The sequence below is a fragment of the Delphinus delphis genome, chromosome 10, assembly GCF_949987515.2.
Source record: "Delphinus delphis chromosome 10, mDelDel1.2, whole genome shotgun sequence".
NCBI classification, from domain to species: Eukaryota; Metazoa; Chordata; class Mammalia; order Artiodactyla; family Delphinidae; genus Delphinus; species Delphinus delphis.
This window is the reverse complement of record NC_082692.2, coordinates 13,389,062-13,406,335: the sequence shown is the minus strand read 5'-3', so window position 1 is coordinate 13,406,335 and position 17,274 is coordinate 13,389,062. Positions and strand designations below refer to the sequence as shown.

General features: G+C 39.8%; 1 protein-coding gene across 2 annotated transcripts in view; it reads right to left on the bottom strand.

The window, feature by feature from the left end:
- Positions 1–15,957, bottom strand: part of CAP2 (cyclase associated actin cytoskeleton regulatory protein 2) — a 136,550-nt gene extending 120,593 nt beyond the window's left edge. The window contains exon 1 of one of the 2 annotated variants that reach the window (XM_060023593.2): positions 15,715–15,957. The gene's annotated coding sequence lies outside the window, so the exon portion shown is untranslated. The remainder of the gene's footprint in view (positions 1–15,714) is intronic. The other variant, XM_060023595.2, reaches the window with a different exon arrangement.
- Between the last annotated feature and the right edge of the window lie 1,317 nt (positions 15,958–17,274).

The following is a 17,274-nucleotide window of genomic DNA, read 5'->3' as shown; positions in this document are numbered from 1 at the left end:
TACTACCCCCTATCTCTAAACTGTGTTCAAAATGCAAGAAGAAACTCCTGGCTCTGAAGAATGAACAACAGCAGGAGGATTGAGGAGGGCAATCAAAACTTGAAAAAGGAACCCATGTGGGAGTGCATTTCTGGGCTTTCTCCTCTTTTCTCTTCAGATTTGACTTGAGGTTGGAACTGCATAGGGGGTGCAAGCCACAAACTCCACGAGAACCCTCTTCTTCTCAGCCAGAAGACTTAGAAAGGGGGTCCCTATAAGTGGAAGAATGTGAAGGGAAGTCTGGGTTGTTTGTTTTCTTGTTTTTGTTGTTTCCATTTTTCTTTTCCAAGAGTGGCTGCAGTCACAGAACTGCATGGTAGACGAGCAAGCAGCAGCACAGACAGCTAAAATTTCTCCAAGAAAAACCTGGTCTTATTGCCAGAGGAGCAGGGAAAGGGAACCTTTGTGATCCAAAGAGTGTAGGCAGAACCCTGTCATTTTTCCCTCTTACTTTTCTCTCAGTGCTTTGCTCTGAGAATGGCCCCCGTCTTGGGGAAACCATACTGCAGCAGCGTGAGCAGCTAAAACCTCAAAAGAGACCCAGTCTTTCTGGCCAGAAGACCAGGAAAAAAAGGCTCACAGGGGCAGGAGAGTGTGGGAAGAATCCCAGAGACGAGAGAGCTAAAGAAAGGGGTCCCTTGATGCTGTGCATGAACCAGTGCAAACCCCAGTCTCGCCCCTGAGCTGTGCATGTGTGGGACAGATTCAAAGGCTTTGAGAACTGAACTACAACGTAAGTTCTGCTCAAGTCCCACTGCTCAAGTCCCATGCTAACCCCTAAACAGTGCTTCCATGGGATCCAAGGCAGCAGAACAAAGGCTTTGAAAAATGAAATGATGTTGGAACCACTGCCCACAGAATGCAAGACAGAACTGGGTTGACTGCCTGGTAAAACAAAAAACTGTGCATTTCGAAAGGACCTGATTCTCACAGCATAATACTCAAAATGTCCAGGATTCAATAAAAAAATATCTAACATGCAAGAGACCAAGGAAATGTGATCAATCGTCAAAGGAAAAGACAATTAACACATGCCAACCCCAAGATGACACAGGTGTTGGAATTATCCGATAGATTTATAGGAGCTGTTTTAACTACGCTCCAGGAAATAATGGTAACCATTCTTGAAATGAATGGAAAGATAGAAGTTCTCAGCAGAGACACAGAACCTATAAAAGAGAAACAAGTGAACGTTTTAGAACTGAAAAATACAATAAACGGTAAAAAAATGCATGGGATGGGCTCAATAGCAGAACAGAGATGACAAAGGAAAATATCAATAAAGTTGATGTAGATATTATCCAGTCTAAAGAACAGAGAGAAAAAAGGTTGAAGGAAAAAGTGAACAGAGCCTAAAAAGCCTGTGGGACAACATTAAAAGGTTTAATATTAATGTCACTGGAATTCCAGGAGAGGACAAAGAGACTGAGGTAGGAAACGTACTTGAAGAAAAAATGGCCAAAAACTTCCCAAACTTGGTGAAAACTATACATTTACAGATCCAAAGAGTGCTATCTGTCTGGTTATTATACACATAAACACGTAATGTATTACAGTGAGTTGCCTCCAAGGGAAGAACAAGAAAGATGAGTAAAGATATAACTGCCTAAAAAGAAATAAATAAAATGTGATGGGCTATCATTCTCTTTGGAGAGCTGTCACAAGTATTAAGAACTTCAGTTCTTTTCTCTTTTTTAAAAAAATAAATTTATTTATTTATTTTTGGCTGCGTTGGGTCTTCGTTGCTGCGCGCGGGCTTTCTCTAGTTGTGGCGAGCAGGGGCCACTCTTCCTTGCAGTGCGGGGGCATACCGCAGTGACTTCTCTTGTTGTGGAGCATGGGCTCTAGGTGCATGGGCTTCAGTAGTTGTGGCACACAGGCTCAGTAGTTGTGGCTCACAGGCTCTAGAGCATAGGCTCAGTAGTTGTAGCGCACGGGCTTAGCTGGTCCACAGCATGTGGGATTTTCCTGGACCAGGGCTTGAACCGGTGTCCCCTGCATTGGCAGGCGGATTCTTAACCACTCCGGCACTAGGGAAGCCCCGAACTTTAGTTCTTAGATGTCTTCTCTAAATCTAGTAGAACAAGGATTCACTGTATCAATCAATGAATTGGTTCATTTATCAATACTAAACTTGCAGAAATGGTTTGTCACATCAGACTCTTATTTTTGGTCAGAAAATAGAGGCAGGATGAGCCTCAAAGGGATTTTCAAATTCTTACTTGTATATAACCTAAAAGAAATCTGTAAATCCCTCTTGCACATTTTTAGGTTGACATGTAAAAACTTTCACCAAAATGTTTATTATTGTGAAGAATGTAATTTCCAGTACTCTGTAAATGTTGACATGTAAAAGTAAACCTATTTTATCACTTGCTGAAATACATCCATTGAAATTCATCATCATTCATTTTAAAAGAATACATAAACAGGCTGCTCTCTGACAGTCAAAAATTTTTGCATGATTGTATTTCTCCTTTAATTTACATTTCCATTCTTTTTGCCTTATAAGAGTTTATCCTAGTTTTACATAGTTTATGCTTTAATGTCTTTTATTCATTACCCTATCATACTTTTCTGCATCAAAAGCATATATATATATATTTATTTATTTAAATTCAATGGTAAAAAGAGTGCTCTTCTAATTGTTACCACTGTAACTCTTATTAGAATGAACTTATTAAAACAACACAAATATTACAAATGTTGACAAATATTTAGTAAATGTCGATAAAAGGCATTTTTTTTAAATTGGAAACCTCTCTTTTTGGAGCTCTTTTATTTTTCAGTTATCTCATGCATATGTGGATGAGTATACTTATTGCTAGAATGAGTCAAGCTTGAACATCGATTCTCAATTTTTGTTTTTATCAATGTAAATGCTGGCACTGAGATGCAAATGGATGAAATTTTGTCATAGAAATATCATTCAATTTTTTGAATGATATAACTCCCTGAGTTATATTCTAAACATCACATGGTGATGAAATATCAAAATCATTTAAATCACCAGTGTAAGAAAAAATTGGGGAAGACTGAAATTTAGTGAGTATGCTAACTACTCATCCATCTGAGTTATTTCAGCCATTTGTTGTCCACGACTAGGCTGTTTTACAACTCTGTAGAGATAAAAGTTAACTTGTAAGGACTTCCCTGGTGGTCCAGTGGTTGGGAATCTGCCTTCCAATGCAGGGGATGTGGATTCGATCCCTGGTGAGGGAACTAAGATCCCATATGCCGTGGGGCAACTAAGCCTGCGTGCCGCAACTACTGAGCCTGCATGCCACAACTAGTGAGCCCATATGCCACAATTACAGAGCCCATGTACTCTGCAGCCCGTGTGCCACAGCTAGAGAGAAGCCCACATGCCACAATGAAAGATCCTGCATGCTGCAACTAAGACCTGACACAGACAAAAATTAATTAACTTTTAAAAAGTTAACTTATAGAAAACTGATAGTAAAGCAAGTAATAACTGTCTATAGGCATGCAAATAAAATTTATCCTGTGGAACTTCATTGGACTTCCCTCTCCCACTGTGGTGGAAGCTTGTTTACATCTATTAAGAAAATTTATTTTAGCATTCCCATCAATGGTCTCCTTTCAACTGATTGTAAGACCTTTCTGGCTCTCTCATTTTTTAAGACGTTTTTCTAAATGTTAATTTTTTTATATGTATAAGAATCATGATTTCATTGGCTTTTAAAATTTACCCTTTAACATCAGTTTACAATTTGATTAGATTGAACTTTCAGTTGGTTATTTTTGTTTGTTTTGTTTTGTTTTAACGGAGATTTAGAAAACACAAGATCTGTAAAAGAAAAGGAGGCGTGAAAGGGAACCTGCATCTCCGTTACAAACCCACTCTCTAGAAGATCAGTCTTAGGTAAAAAGCACTTGTGAAAGATGAAGATTTGTAAATTTATTTTCTTCAAACACTCATGTGCATGGACCTTAGGGAAGTCTTTGCATATAGTAAATGCACCCAGTTTGAAGACTCTCAGCCTAAAGTAAGAAGCATAAAAATGAGCCTCACCCCTAATTCTGTATACGTAGAGACTCATTTGCATTAACAGACTTCTTTTTTAAAGTTTCAGTTACTGAAGAACTTTATTTAGATAATCATCCACCTTCCATTCATAAGAGACACTGAGAAGGAGGAGTCCTGATGAAGAAAGAGGCCATTGGAAGCAGGGCGGAAGGAGAGGGAATAGAGGGTTGTCAGCGGGAATTCTGAACAGTCAGAGGGCACCATGAGAGTACTAAGAAACAAATAAGGAACGAAAACAGAGGGGGGATCAATACTCAAACTTTAAAAATTTTGCCTAAATATTTGTGAACCTGCACTGTACCCCCGAAAATCTCTTGCCACTGCTTCTCTCATGCTAGAAGATGATGCCAGGGGAAAGACTTCTGCACTGAGTCTACCTAATGCCAAGCAACTAATTAAATGGACATTTCCATCAACCTACTCACTATGTCAGATATCTGAGCCTTCTGCCCCTGGACAGAGGTGAGCAGAAGCATCTAGCTCCTCTGGGACCATCCTCCTCTTCAACACTACCATTTAGACCACCACACTTCTGTTTTCAGTCTCCCACTCTCCTGCTCTTTAATACCCTTCTTACAAAACAAGAATTATTTTAGATTAGACTTTTATATTGCAGAATGGCCTTTCAATTTTGGGAAGCTGGGAGCCATTAGGAACCTCAAAGGTTACCTAATTCATCCATTCATCCCATAGGTGCAAAATTTTAAAAATTGGGGACTATTACACCTTCTCCTTTTGGCTAAGTGGTCAATAAGAAGCGAGGATTATTAGATGTCTAATTAAGTAGGGCAGATGAAGGTCACATCCGTAATAACTGAAAGTTCTTCTTCTTGTTTTAGACAACTTCCTATGTCCCTTCCTATATAGGGCTGTATAATGAAAGGGAAATAATATAAATTATTACATAATTTCTCAGTAAAAGAAAATGTTTTCCGTAAGTGGGAAAAGGGTGTACTTTAGAAAAACAAAACAAGATGGAATTCCCCTGGATATAAAAGCTCATGCAAAAGAACAAATACTGCATGATTTCACTTATACGAGGCACCTAGAATAGGCAAATTCATAAAGACAGATAGTAGAATGGAGGGTGCCAGGGGCTGGAGGAAGAGGGGAGTGGGGAGTTATCGTTAATGGGAACAGAGTTTCAGTTTGGGATGATGAAGAAGTTCTGGAGGTGAATGGTGCTGATGGTTGTACAACTTCGTGAATGTACCTAATGCCACTGAATTAACTGTATACGTTAAAATGGTAACTTTTTACGTTATGTATATTTTACCACAATAAAAAAAACTCTAAAACTCTTTCACAACAGCCTGTTCTGACCTTAGGGTGCTTGCCCCCTTCCAGGTACAAGTAGAAATCTCCTGAATGAACAGCAAAAGCTCATAGCCTGAATCAGGGCAGACCTAGAAAGAGCCCAAGACTAAAACACCGCATTTCCAATTGGCTTATTTTTACCAGGATAACCAACTAAATCATGTTAGAAACACTAGACCAGGGACTTCCCTGGTGGTCCAGTGGTAAAGAATCCTCCTTACAATGCAGGGGATGAGGGTTTGATCCCTGGTCAGGGAACTAAGATCCCACATGCCATGGGGCAACTAAGCCTGTGTGCCACAACGACTGAGCTCGTGCACCTCAACTAGAGAGCCCGTGTGCCACAAACTACAGAGCCCACACGCTCTGGAACCCGTGCACCATAACTACAGAGCCCAGGCACCCTGGAGCCCGTGCCACAACTAGAGAAGAGAAAACCCGCATGCCACAACTAGAGAAAAGCCCACATGCTGCAACGAAAGATCCTGCATGCCTCAGTGAAGATCGCGCTTGCCCCCAATTAAGACCCAAAGCAGCCAAAAATAAATAAAATAATAAATCTTTTTTTTAAAAAAAGAAAAGGAACACTAGAGCACCCAGTACTATACACATACAAAGAAAAATGTTAGTGAAATTTAGTAACCACTTATGTACCTTGCTTAAAATAATATCCCTTGGATTTAATAAAGTTGTCCTCTGTCCTATCCTAAATCCAGGTGACATAAGAAGATGAAGATGCCTGTAAGTGACTGGGTTAAGTGAGGCTGCTGTGAAATTCAGTTGTAAAATTTTAGAATAGTATTTTTCCACACCTCTGAGGACATGAGAAAATAGATATTACAACTAGAATTTAAATGGGATGAGAAGTCAGGATATCAGTTCTAATCACTTGGTGGTTTGGGGGGAATGAATAAGCTGGGGATATATACCATTAATGTAGAAGTCAGAAGGAGAATCAACCTTGTTTCTGGTCATTAAAATACATGGCATATTCACATTCACACAGAAGAACTTGCACATGTGTCAAGACACATGGAAAAAGAGTCTCCAAAGCAGCAAAACATGGGAACCAACCCTAATGCTCAACAGTAAGAGAATGGATAAATAAACTGCGGAATATTTGCCGACAAATAATACACAGTTACACACAGTAATAGGGATAATTCTTTAAAACTTAATTTCGAGTTTTTTAAAAGTGAGGCTATATATACCCTTTTTATAAATCAAAAAAACAAGCAAAGGTAAACAAAATTATGTAGGAATACTTACATATGTCATAAAACTATTTTACAATAAAATCGGGTAATGGCTAACACAAAATCCAGGGTTGGGAGGGGCACAAGGAATGGCATAGGAGAAGGGCATAAAGAAAGATACAACAGTATAGGTAACAATCTAGTTCTTTTTTTCTAGCCTTCTGTTTATTTTCTTTAATGGCTTTATTGAGATACAACTCACATATGATACAATTCACCCATTTGAAGTTTACAATATGATGATGTTCAAAACCATCACCAGTTAATTTTAGTTCATTTTGTCAGCTCAAAAAGAAACGCTATACCCTTTAACTATTACCACCCACCCCTCACATCAACCCCCATCCCTAAGAAACCACTAATCTACTTTCTGTCTCTATTCATTGCCCTGGTCTGAATATTTCCATATGAACAGAAAATCATACAGTGTGTGGTCTTTTGTGACTAACTTAGAATAATGTCTTCAAGGTACATACTTGCTGTAGCATGTATCAGTATTTCATTCTTTTTATGGCCAAATAATATCCCATTGAATGGATATACCATATTATATTTATCCATTCATCAGTTGATGGACATTTGGGTTGTTTCTACCTTTTGGTTGTTATGAGTGTGGTCGATATAAACATCTGTGAATAGTTTTTGTGTGGACATATGCTTTCATTTCTCTTGGATATATATACTTAGAGTGAAACTGTTGTATCATATGGTAAATCTGTTTAACTTTTGAGGAAGTGCCAAATTGTTTTCCAAAGCAGCTGCACCAGATGATATTCCCACCAGCAACGTGTAAGGGTTCCAATTCCTTCACATCCTCACCAACACTTATTAACTGACTTTTTGATTCTAGCCATCCTAGTGGGTGTGAAGTGGTATCTCACTGTAGTTTTGATTTGCATTTCTCTGATGAATAATGATACTGAACATCTTTTCATATGCTTATTGGCCATTTGTATATCCTCTTAGGAGAACTAGCCATTCAGATATCTTGACCATTTTTATATTGGGTTATTTATCTTTTTGTTGTTGAGTTGTAAGAACTCTTCATATATTTTGGATACAAGTTCCTTACCAGATATAGGACTTTTAAATATTTTCTCGCATTCTGTGGGTTACCTTTTCACAATTATCTAGTTCTTATGCCCTAGTTTTTAAAGTTGTGACAGGCTTACAGGTGGTCACTGAATATAATGTTTATAGCTTACATAAACTTAGCAAATTATTCTTATGTATATTACATAATTGATGAATTAAAAATAAAACCTCGTGCTGCCAGTGTCCTTGTCCTCATGGTGAGCCTGAGCTGCCCCCCACCTCTGCAGGAGACCCTCCAACACTAGCAGGGTTTCTGAAGAGAATTCTTATCCTGTTCCTTTGTAGGTCATTACAGAGTACTGAGTAGAGTTCCCTGTGCTACACATCTGAGCTGTGTGTCGGACAGACTCTTGGCGCTCCAGCCAGGCATCAGGGCTGTGCCACTGAGGTGGGAGAGCCAACTTCAGGACACTGGTCCACAAGAGACCTCCCAGCTCCACATAATATCAAATGGCGAAAATCTCCCAGAGATCTCCATCTCAACACCAAGACCTAGCTTCACTCAACGACAGCAAGCTACAGTGCTGCACACCCTATGCCAAACAACTAGCAAGACAGGAACACAACCTCACCCATTAGCAAAGAGGCTGCCTAAAATCATAATAAGGCCACAGACACCCCAAAACACACCACCAGACGTGGACCTGCCCACCAGAAAGACAATATCCACCCGCCTCATCCACCAGAACACAGGCACTAGCCCACTCCACCAGGAAACCTACACAACCCACTGAACCAACCTTAGCCACTGGGGACAGACACCAGAATCAACGGGAACCACGAACGTGCAGCCTGCAAAAAGGAGACGCTAAAGACAGTAAGATAAGCAAAATGAAAAGACAGAAAAACACACAGCACATGAAGGAGCAAGGCAAAAACCCACCAGACCTAACAAATGAAGAGGAAATAGGCAGTCTACCTGAAAAAGAATTCAGAATAATGATAGTAAAGATGATCCAAAATCTGGAAATAGAATAGAGAAAATGCAAGAAACATTTAACAAGGACCTAGAAGAACTAAAGAGGAAACAAGCAATGATGAACAACACAATAAATGAAATTAAAAATACTCTAGAAGGGATAAATAGCAGAATAACTGAGGCAGAAGAACAGATAAGTGACCTGGAAGATAAAATAGTGGAAATAACTACTGCAGAGCAGAATAAAGAAAAAAGAACGAAAAGAACTGAGAACACTCTCAGAGACCTCTGGGACAACATTAAATGCACCAACATTCAAATTATATGGGTCCAAGAAGAAGAAGAGAAAAAGAAAGGGACTGAGAAAACATTTGAAGAGATTATAGTTGAAAACTTCCCTAATATGGGAAAGGAAATAGTTAATCAAGTCCAAAAAGCACAGAGAGTCCCATACAGGATAAATCCAAGGAGAAACACACCAAGACACATATTAATCAAACTATCAAAAATTAAATACAAAGAAAACAAATTAAAAGCAGCAAGGGAAAAACAACAAATAACACACAAAGGAATCCCCATAAGGTTAACAGCTGATCTTTCAGCAGAAACTCTGCAAGCCAGAAGGGAGTGGCAGGACATATTTAAAGTGATGAAGGAGAAAAACCTACAACCAAGATTACTCTACCCAGCAAGGATCTCATTCAGATTTGATGGAGAAATTAAAACCTTTACAGACAAGCAAAAGCTGAGAGAGTTCAGCACCACCAAACCAGCTTTACAACAAATGCTAAAGGAACTTCTCTAGGCAAGAAACACAAGAGAAGGAAAAGACTTACAATAACAAACCCAAAACAATTAAGAAAAAGGGAATAGGAACATACATATCGATAATTACCTTAAATGTAAATGGATTAAACGCTCCCACCAAAAGACACAGACTGGCTGAATGGATACAAAAACAAGACTGGTATATATGCTGTCTACAAGATACCCACTTCAGACCTAGGGACGCATACAGACTGAAAGTCAGGGGATGGAAAAAGAAATTCCATGCAAATGGCAATCAGAAGAAAGCTGGAGTAGCAATTCTCGTATCAGACAAAACAGACTTTGAAATAAAGACTATTACAAGAGAAAAAGAAGGACACTACATAATGATCAAGGGATCAATTCAAGAAGAAGATATAACAATTGTAAATATTTATGCACCCAACATAGGACCACCTCAATACATAAGGCAAATACTAACAGCCATAAAAGAGGAAATCGACAGTAACACAATCATAGTAGGGGACTTTAACACCCCACTTTCACCAATGGACAGATCATCCAAAATGAAAATAAAAAAGGAAACACAAGCTTTAAATGATATATTAAACAAGATGGACTTAATTGATATTTATAGGACATTCCATCCAAAAAACAACAGAATACACATTTTTCTCAAGTGCTCATGGAACATTCTCCAGGATAGATCATATCTTGGGTCACAAATCTAGCCATGGTAAATTGAAGAAAATTGAAATCGTATCAAGTGTCTTTCCTGACCACAACGCTATGAGACCATATATCAATTACAGGAAAAGATCTGTAAAAAATACAAATACATGGAGGCTAAACAATACACTACTTAATAATGAAGTGATCACTGAAGAAATCAAAGAGGAAATTAAAAAATACCTAGAAACAAATGACAATGGAGACACGACGACCCCAAACCTACGGGATGCAGCAAAAGCAGTTCTAAGAGGGAAGTTTATAGCAATACAATCCTACCTTGAGAAACAGGAAACATCTCAAATAAACAACCTAACTTTGCACCTAAAGCAATTAGAGAAAGAAGAACAAAAACACCCAAAGTTAGCAGAAGGAAAGAAATCCTAGAGATCAGATCAGAAATAAATGAAAAAGAAATGAAGGAAATGATAGCAAAAATCAATAAAACTAAAAGCTGGTTCTTTAAGAAGATAAATTTGATAAACCATTAGCCAGACTCATCAAGAAAAAATGGGAGAAGACTCAAATCAATAGAATTAGAAATGAGAAAGGAGAAGTAACAGCTGACACTGTAGAAATACAAAAGATCATCAGAGATTACTAAAAGCAACTCTATGCCAATAAAATGGACAACCTGGAAGAAATGGACAAATTCTTAGAAATACACAGCCTGCCGAGACTGAACCAGGAAGAAATAGAAAATGTGAACAGACCAATCACAAGCACTGAAATTGAAACTGTGATTAAAAATCTTCCAACAAACAAAAGTCCAGGACCAGATGGCTTCACAGGTGAATTCTATCAAACATTTAGAGAAGAGCTAACACCTATCCTTCTCAAACTCTTCCAAAATATAGCAGAGGGAGGAACACTCCCAAACTCATTCTACAAGGTTAGCATCATCCTGATACCAAAACCAGACAAAGATGTCACAAAGAAAGAGAACTACAGGCCAATATCACTGATGAACATAGATGCAAAAATCCTCAACAAAATACTAGCAAACAGAATCCAACAGCACATTAAATGGATCATACACCATGATCAAGTGGGGTTTATTCCAGGAATGCAAGGATTCTTCAATACATGCAAATCAATCAACGTGATACACCATATTAACAAATTTAAGGAGAAAAACCATATGATCATCTCAATAGATGCAGAGAAAGCTTTCGACAAAATTCAACACCCACTTATGATAAAAACCCTCCAGAAAGTAGGCATAGAGGGAACTTTCCTCAACATAATAAAGGCCATATATGACAAACCCAAAGCCAACATCGTCCTCAATGGTTAAAAACTGAAACCATTTCCACTAAGATCAGGAACAAGACAAGGTTGCCCACTGTCACCATTCTTATTCAACACAGTTTTGGAAGTTCTAGCCATGGCAATCAGAGAAGAAAAAGAAATAAACGGTATCCAAATCGGAAAAGAAGTAAAGCTGTCACTGTTCACAGATGACATGATACTATACATACAGAATCCTAAACATGCTACCAGAAAACTACTAGAGCTAATTGATGAATTTGGTAAAGTAGCAGGATACAAAATTAATGCACAGAAATCTCCGGCATTCTTATATACTAATGATGAAAAATCTGAAAGTGAAATTAAGAAAACACTCCCATTTACCACTGCAACAAAAAGAATAAAATATTTAGGAATAAACCTACATAAGGAGACAAAAGACCCATATGCAGAAAATTATAAGACACTGATGAAAGAAATTAAAGATGATACAAATAGATGGAGAGATATACCATGTTCTTGGATTGGAAGAATCAACACTGTGAAAATGACTCTACTACCCAAAGCAATCTACAGATTCAATGCAATCCCTGTCAAACTACCACTGGCATTTTTCACAGAACTAGAACAAAAAAGTTCACAATTTGTATGGAAACACAAAAGACCCTGAACAGCCAAAGCAATCTTGAGAATGAAAAATGGAGCTGGAGGAATCAGGCTCCCTGACTTTAGACTGTATTACAAAGCTACAGTAATCAAGAGAGTATGGTACTGGCACAAAAACAGAAATATAGATCAATGGAACACGATAGAAAGCTCAGAGATAAACCCACGCACATATGGTCACCTTATCTTTGATAAAGGAGGCAAGAATATACAGTGGAGAAAAGACAGCCTCTTCAATAAGTGGTGCTGGGAAAACTGGACAGGTACATGTAAAAGTATGAAATTAGAACATTCCCTAACACCATACACAAAAATAAACTCAAAATGGATTAAAGACCTAAATGTAAGGCCAGACACTATCAAAACTCTTAGAGGAAAACATAGGCAGAACACTCTATGACATAAATCACAGCAAGATCCTTTTTGACCCACCTCCTAGAGAAATGGAAATAAAAACAAAAATAGACAAATGGGACCTAATGAAACTTAAAAGCTTTTGCACAGCCAAGGAAACCATAAACAAGACAAAAAGACAACCCTCAGAATGGGAGAAAATATTTGCATATGAAGCAACGGACAACGGATTAATCTCCAAAATTTACAAGCAGCTCATGCAGCTCAGTATCAAAAAAACAAAAAACCCAATGCAAAAATGGGCAGAAGACCTAAATAGACATTTCTCCAAAGAAGATACACAGATTGCCAACAAACACATGAAAGAATGCTCAATATCATTAATCATTAGAGAAATGCAAATCAAAACTACAATGAGATACCATCTCACACCGGTCAGAATGGCCATCATCAAAAAATCTAGAAACAATAAATGCTGGAGAGGTTGTGGAGAAAAGGCAACCCTCTTGCACTGTTGGTGGGAATGTAAATTGATACAGCCACTATGGAGAACAGTATGGAGGTTCCTTAAAAAACTACAAATAGAACTACCATATGACCCAGCAATCCCACTACTGGGCATATACCCTGAGAAAACCACAATTCAAAAAGAGTCATGTACCACAATGTTCACTGCAGCTCTATTTACAATAGCCAGGACATGGAAGCAACCTAAGTGTCCATCAACAGATGAATGGATAAAGAAGATGTGGCACATATATACAATGGAATATTACTCAGCCATAAAAAGAAATGAAATTGAGTTATTTGTGGTGAGGTGGATGGAACTAGAGTCTGTCATACAGAGTGAAGTCAGTCAGAAAGAGAAAAACAAATACCATATGCTAACACATATATATGGAATCTAAGAAAAAAAAAGGTCATGAAGAACCTAGGGGTAAGACAGGAATAAAGACACAGACCTACTAGAGCATGGACTTGAGGATACGGGGAGGGGTAGGCTGTGACAAGGTGAGAGAGTGGCATGGACATATATACACTACCAAGAGTAAAGTGGATAGCTAGTAGGAAGTAGCCACGTAGCACAGGGAGATCAGCTAGGTGGTTTGTGACCGCCTAGAGGGGTGGGATAAGGAGGGTGGGAGGGAGGGAGATGCAGGAGGGAAGAGAAATGGGAACATGTGTATATGTATAACTGATTCATTTTGTTATAAAGCAGAAACTAACACACCATTGTGAAGCAAATATACTCCAATAAAGACGTTAATAAATAAAACCTCATGCATAAAGATGTCTGTTAGGAAATATTTAACACAAAACAAAATGCTGTAATGCTCAAAATAAGTTAATGCTACTCTTGAAGGCATTAACTTAATGCCTGGGTATGACTTAGGCACCCGGAGAATCTGGCCCATTAATTCTCTCAAAAGGTTCCTCTCCAAACTCTACCACATGGTAGGGGGGAGTAGCAAACTACTAACAACAGGACAAACCTGCCCCCTTTCCCCTCCTGTTTTTGTGTCTCCCCCTCCTCTCCCAAGCTAAAAATGAATTTTACATTTTTTAATGCCTGAAAAAAAAGAAGACTACTTCATTACTGGTGAAAATTATATGAACTTCAAATTTCAGTGTCCATGAATAAAGTGAAATACAGCCACACCATTCCTTTAGGTATTGTCGATGGCTGCTTTTAAGCTACAACAGCACAGATGAGAAGTTACTAAAGAGACCACATAGCCAAGAAAACCTACAAGTTTACTATCCAGCCTTTTACTCAAAAAGTTTGCCAAACCTTACTGTATCAACAAGTTAAATTACTTCTCACTTCTACAATGAGTAGCAAAAAATCTATTTCCTACTAGCCAAGACCACCTTGACAGTCACCCTCTTGATTTCTCAATTTTTTCTCTTTAACTTTAATAAATATTTATATAGTACTTCGATTCTAATTTTATTAAGGATTTTTACATTTGGGAATTGTAGAGTAGTCTTTCCTTGTAAAATAATGTGGTATCTTCAAAAAGTCACGATCCAGCCACACTCAAACTATTGGGTAAATCATTTTAACAAACTTTTATTGCCTGCTCATTGCATGCTGTGAGTCAAATACTTCTTGGTGCAGTAAAAACTACCCAAAACCCCATCCTTGCCCTCAAGAGGCTTACAGTCTAATTAGACTCTAGTAACTATAAGAACAATTTCCCCAAAGATCACTCCACAGTTGAATCTTACATTAAGGGGTCTTAGATATTTTACCAAGAATTCTAAGCTATGTTCCTTAAATAAAAAAGAAGTCTTATATAAGCAGTAAAGAAATAGTACTCTGCAAACAATTCTGGTAAACTTTGGTGGTTTAAGTCCCATAACTTCTGCATTCCCATGACCACATAATCAAAGCTTCTTGATCCTTTTTGCTGTGTTCATCTCCGCTTTGGCCGTTTGGACCTAATCCTAGTTCAATACACTAAATGTAGTCACCCATATTCACTCATTTTAGAGAACGCACCAATTCAAATATCGCTGAAACTTGCAAACCTATCTGTGTTGCCGGATACCACTCTGATGGCAATGAAGGCAAGGCCGTTTGCATATGTGATTATTAGTCCCCAAAGTGATGACACCGAGGCTACTTCCACAAACAACCCTCTACCCAAAGGAGACAGAGACCCAGCTGTGAGGTGACCTCTTCGGAGCTGTCCCTCAATGCCTCAGTGGCCTTCGCATTTTTTTAAAGTGACTCATGGCCTCAAGTCAGTTTCTGCAGAGAAGCCAGGTCCGTTCCTTTCCAGCACTTCCTGGCTAGGGTCAAATTCAGTCCTATGACAGCCCTACCCCCAACGACCCTGCACCCCTCTGAGGCTCAGAGCCAAACTGGCGAGAAGCCCCAAAGTTAGACCAGCCTGGAGCGTGGCCGCAAGGCCGTGGCCATCCGTCCAGCCCCAAGCCCGCTCCGCGGCCGCACCGCCTTCTGGGCAGGCCAGCGCGCGCCGGGGCAGGCGGCGGGGGCAGGGAGCGCCGCTGCGCTGACCCAGATGGGGCGCCCGCCCGCGCCCGCACGCCCGCGCCCGGGTCCCCGGCACCCAGGGCCCGCGTTCGCCCGCGTCCCCGACATCCTGGCCCCTCAGGCACCAGCCCGGTCTTTATTCCTCGCGCGCCGCCCGCCCCGGCCCCTCTTCACCCCACCCATTGAGCGCAACTTCCGAGCGCGGCCGCGGAGCGCCCCCCGCACCTGCCCGCCGGCCCCTCCCGGCCCGGCTGCTCCGGATTACCTGCTCCGGATTACCTCCGGTCCTGCGGTCTGGTCCTGGGCGATGCCGATCCGTTGCTCGGCCCCTCGCGCCCTCCTCCCGCCTGCCCTCCTCCCCTCCTCCTCCCCCCTGAGTAGGAGTCGGTGTCAGTCACGCCGCTCCTGGGGAGAGTGGCCGGCGGCTTCCGGGAGCTCCAAATACAGACAAGCCGAGGGGGAGAGAGAGGGAGAGGGAGGAAGGGAGGAGAGCCAAGCTCTGCGGGTGGGGAGTGGAAATAAAGGGGAGCGGAGAGGGGAATGGAGGAAAGGAGGGGCAGATGGGCCGTGGGAGAAAAGAGAGGGAGATGAGGAAGGCAGAGGGCGGCAGGCTCTGAAAGAAATGAATTCGCTGCATCAGGCGGCATTGCAAAGAAGTCTGGAAAGATCCGGGAGGCTCCTGGCTGAAAGAGCCACAGATTGGATCCTCAAACACTTGTGCAGAGAAATGATGGGTCCTTAAGAAGCAAGAGACGGGCCTGTGTGTTCCCCAACCCCAGGATAGGGATAAAGGTCCTGGCTGGAGAGGGAGGTGGACAAGCAACGCTTTAGCTAGACATCAAGCTGAGATGCACTCATATTTTGTAACGACATTTTAAAAATATATTTTAAAATGCACTTTACATACATCTTTTTAAAAAATTGCCTAATTGTTTAAAAATAAATGTACCCTAAACCAATTATTTTTATTGTGCGTATTTGTGGCCATTCCTATTTATAAGTTGACTGTAATTACAAAATTGGAGATTTTTTACTTTTTTGTTAACACTGTTAGAAGGAAAACACTGATTTTCAATTTTCATTAGTTTATTTCCATCTGAAAAAGTAGACTTAAAGCTCTTCATTGAATGAATGCTAGGAAAATAATTACAGAGAAGAGAGAAGGGGTGGGTGTAATCGATACTTCTTAAAGCAATATTTCCAAACAAACACTAGGATGGGTATCTAAAAAGCCAATATTCTCTGTCAGTGTTTAAATTGCATGTAATTTGGTTCTGTGCATTACAAGGCTTATTCTAACACCACAGGTCACAACTTGAATGAAGGTTTTTCCTATCACACATTGCTCTTGTCCAACAGTGGTGATAAGGAGTGCCTCTTTGCTCCCCTTTGTCTGGAAAAAAGGGAAACAAAATGACATTGCTTATGTCATTGATAACACTGCTAAATAAATGCACACACTGCAAATATCCAGGGCCAGTGCTGTCCCTATCATGCACATGTCTTGCATTTGGTAGGTAATTAATACATTTATACTGAAGAATGAATGAATGAAATTATATATATACATTTATGTTCCAGGGATGCCAAAAATAATATATCCTTAAGAACCAATTTTTACAGGTTCAAAGGAAACTTTCAAGCATCCAGTCTAACATGACTTATTTTTCTCTAGCATTAACTTCAGCAATCATTAATAGAGCATTTCTTTCAGCTAAGTGTATTTTGCACTGGAGTATAAAGTATTATGGAGTATAAAGGTGAATGAGGCACAAATCCTCCCCTTAGGTTTATAAGATAGTAAGATGATGAAGAGAGTATAAAA